Source organism: Triticum aestivum, chromosome 5D (assembly GCF_018294505.1).
Source record: "Triticum aestivum cultivar Chinese Spring chromosome 5D, IWGSC CS RefSeq v2.1, whole genome shotgun sequence".
In the NCBI taxonomy this organism is placed as follows: Eukaryota; Viridiplantae; Streptophyta; class Magnoliopsida; order Poales; family Poaceae; genus Triticum; species Triticum aestivum.
In genome coordinates this window covers 346138062-346142518 of record NC_057808.1, presented here as the reverse complement: position 1 = coordinate 346142518, position 4457 = coordinate 346138062, and positions in this window count along the sequence as shown.

Here is a 4457-nt window from a genome sequence, read left to right as displayed (position 1 = left end):
GCCACCACCCTCCCGCAGCATCACTGCCTGTAGCCCAAGCACGGGTCACTATGGCTTAATCTCGGGTCAATATGCTTAATCTCAAGTCAAATCGTACTCCGTGGTCAAACATCCCGAAAGGTCACCCATCCTCACACTACTCCAGCCCAATCACGCTTAACTTTAGAGTTCTATCCAACCCCAGCACCAGCTCACTTAACATGCACTTGTTGATATATCTAGCATATCAATCCTATTAAACCTTGTTGATGTCTAGGACATTGTTCATGTTCATGAGTGTGATGAAATTTTAAAAAAATATTTCAAACTTTCGTTCATATTACGTATCATATTTTGAATATTTTTTCAAAAAAAATTTGAAACTAATTTTTTTTCTGTTACTAGTGGCGCACCTAGCAAATGGTGCGCCACTACTAAGTTTGAATTTTTTTTCCATTTTTCCCCTCTAGATCTTAAAAGCCCCGTATCTTTTATTCTGTTAGGTTTTTGGGGATTCTAAAAATCTTCAACGACGTTCCCCCGGTTGAATTCGGATGTAACTTTTCGAGTAGATGATTTTTCATATATAAAACTTTTTAATTCGAGTTCGTATGCAAAAGTTATGCCCATTTTACAAATTCCAGAGAGATTTTGCAAATAAAGTCGAAATTCATATTTGTAAATTTTCCCAACAAGTAGACCACATATCACATGGGAAACTTTGTTTTTGACATTTCCGTCATTTTCTTTTATTTATTTTTTAAACTGAAAAGGCGGTCAGGGGGGTGCATTCGATGGAATTTTTGGTCAAAGTTAGTAATGGCGCACCGTGGGTGTGGTGCGCCATTACTAGTTTAACTAGTAATGGCGCACCACACCCACGGTGCGCCATTACTAACTTTAAAAAAAATTGTTACCAGTGGCGCACCGAGGGTGTGGTGCGCCATTACTAGTTAAAACTAGTAATGGCGCACTATCCCCTGGTGCCCCATTACTAGTTTTGAAAAAAAAAATGTTAGTAGTGGCGCACCGAGGGTGTGGTGCGCCATTACTAATTTAACTAGTAATGGCGCACTATCCCCTGGTGCGCCATTACTAGTTTTTTTTTAAAATAAAAAAAATTATTAGTAGTGGCGCACCGTGAATGTGGTGCGCCATTAGTATTTAGAGTTTAATGGCGTACCTACACATGGTGCGCCATTAGTATATAGCAGTGGTGCACCACATGTGTGGTGTGCCATTAATATCCATATTATCTATAGCCCTTTTCCTAGTAGTGCCTCTTGCCAAACTCTTGGTGAGGTACACAATAGATCTGGTACACAACATGGCATACTTTATAGAACCTATGGTGGAGGCATAGGGAATGACTTTCATTCTCTTTCTATCTTCTGCCGTGGTCGGGCTTTGAGTCTTACTCAATTTCACACCTTGTAACACAGGCAAGAACTCTTTCTTTGACTGTTCCATTTTGAACTACTTCAAAATCTTGTCAAGGTATGTACTCATTGAAAAAACTTATCAAGCGTCTTGATCTATCTCTATAGATCTTGATGCTCAATATGTAAGTAGCTTCACCGAGGTCTTTCTTTGAAGAACTCCTTTTAAATACTCCTTTATGCTTTCTAGAAAATTCTACATCATTTCTGATCAACAATATGTCATTTACATATACTTATGAGAAAGACTGTAGTGCTCCCACTCACTTTCTTGTAAATACAGGCTTCACCGGAAGTCTGTATAAAACTATATGATTTGATCAACTCATCAAAGTGTATATTTCAACTCCGAGATGCTTGCACCAGTCCATAGATGGATCGCTGGAGCTTACACATTTTGTTAGCACCTTTAGGATCGACAAAAACCTTCTGGTTGCATCATATACAACTCTTTTTTAAGAAATCCATTAAGGAATGTAGTTTTTGACATCCATTTGCCAGATTTCATAAAATGTGGCAATTTTCCAACATGATTCGGACAGACTTAAGCATCACTACGGGTGAGAAGGTCTCATCGTAGTCAACTCCTTGAACTTGTCGAAACCTTTTTCGACAAGTCTAGCTTTGTAGATAGTAACACTACTATCAGCGTCCGTCTTCTTCTTGAAGATCCATTTATTTTCTATGGCTTGCCGATCATCGGGCAAGTCAACCAAAGTCCATACTTTGTTCTCATACGTGGATCCCATCTCAGATTTCATGGCCTCAAACCATTTCGCGGAATCTGGGCTCATCATCGCTTCCTCATAGTTCGTAGGTTCGTAATGGTCAAGTAACATGACCTCCAGAACAGGATTACCATACCACTCTGGTGCGGATCTTACTATGGTTGACCTACGAGGTTTGGTAGTAACTTGATCTGAAGATACATGATCATCATCATTATCTTCCTCACTAATTGGTGTAGGAGTCACAAGAACAGATTTCTGTGATGAACTACTTTCCAATAAGGGAGCAGGTACAGTTACCTCATCAAGTTCTACTTTCCTCCCACTCACTTCTTTCGAGAGAAACTCCTTCTTTAGAAAGGATCCATTCTTAGCAACAAAGAACTTGCCTTCAGATCTGTGATAGAAGGTGTACCCAACTGTCTCCTTTGGGTATCCTATGAAGACACGTTTCTCCGATTTGGGTTTGAGCTTATCAGGATAAACTTTTTCACATAAGCATCGCAACCCCAAACTTTAAGAAACGACAACTTTGGTTTCTTGCCAAACCACAGTTCATATGGTGTCGTCTCAACGGATTTAGATGGTGCCCTATTTAACATGAATGCAGCTATCTCTAATGCATAACCCCAAAACGATAGTGGTAAATCGGTAAGAGACATCATAGATTGCACCATATCTAATAAAGTACGGTTACGATGTTCGGACACACCATTACGCTGTGGTGTTCCAGGTGGCGTGAGTTCCGAAACTATTTTGCATTGTTTTAAATGAAGACCAAACTCGTAACTCAAATATTCTCCTCCATGATCAGATCGTAGAAATTTTCTTGTTATGATGATTTTCACTTCACTCTGAAATTATATGAACTTTTCAAATGTTTCAGACTTATGTTTCATCAAGTAGATATACCCATATCTGCTCAAATCATCTGTGAAGGTCAGAAAATAACGATACCCGCCACGAGCCTCAACATTCATCGGATCGCATACATCAGTATGTATTATTTTCAATAAGTCAGTTGCTTGCTCCATTGTTCCGGAGAACGGAGTTTTAGTCATCTTGTCCATAAGGCGTGGTTCGCAAGCATCAAGTGATTCATAATCAAGTGATTCCAAAATCCCATCAGCATGGAGTTTCTTCATGCGCTTTACACCATTATGACCTAAACGGCAGTGCCACGAATAAGTTGCACTATCATTATTAACTTTGCATCTTTTGGCTTCAATATTATGAATATGTGTATCACTATGATCGAGATCCAACAAACCATTTTCGTTGGTGTGTATGACCATAGAAGGTTTTATTCATGTAAACAGAACAACAATTGTTCTCTAACTTAAATGAATAACCGTATTGCATTAAACATGATCAAATCATATTCATGCTCAACGCAAACACCAAATAACACTTATTTAGGTTCAACACTAATTCCGAAAGTATATGGAGTGTGTGATGATGATCATATTAATCTTGGAACCACTTCCAACACACATCGTCACTTCACCCTTAACTAGTCTTTGTTCATCCTGCAACTCCCGTTTCAAGTTACTAATCTTAGCAACTGAACTAGTATCAAATACTGAGGGGTTGCTATAAACACTAGTAAACTACACATCAATAACATGTATATCAAATATACCTTTGTTCACTTTGCCATCCTTCTTATCTGCCAAATACTTGGGGCAGTTCCGCTTCCAATGACCGGTCCCTTTGCAGTAGAAGCACTCAGTCTCAGGCTTAGGTCCATACTTGGGTTTCTTCACTTGAGCAGCAACTTGCTTGCCGTTCTTCTTTGAAGTTCCCCTTCTTCCCTTTGCCCTTTTCTTGAAACTAGTGGTCTTGTCAACCATCAACACTTGATGCTTTTCTTGATTTCTACCTTCGTCGATTTCAGCATCACGAAGAGCTTGGGAATCGTTTCCGTTATCCCTTGCATATTATAGTTCATCACGAAGTTCTAGTAACTTGGTGATAGTGACCAGAGAACTCTGTCAATCACTATCTTATCTAGAAGATTAACTCCCACTTGATTCAAGTGATTGTAGTACTCGGACATTCTGAGCACATGCTCACTAGCTGAGCAATTCTCCTCCATCTTGTAGGAAAAGTACTTGTCAAAGGTCTCATACCTTTCAACATGGGCATGAGTTTGAAATACTAATTTCAACTCTTGGAACATCTCATATGCTCTGTGGCGTTTCAAAAACGTCTTTGAAGCCCCGATTCTAAGCCGTAAAGCATGGTGCACTAAACTATCAAGTAGTCATCATATCGAGCTTGCCAAACGTTCATAACGTCTGCATTTGCT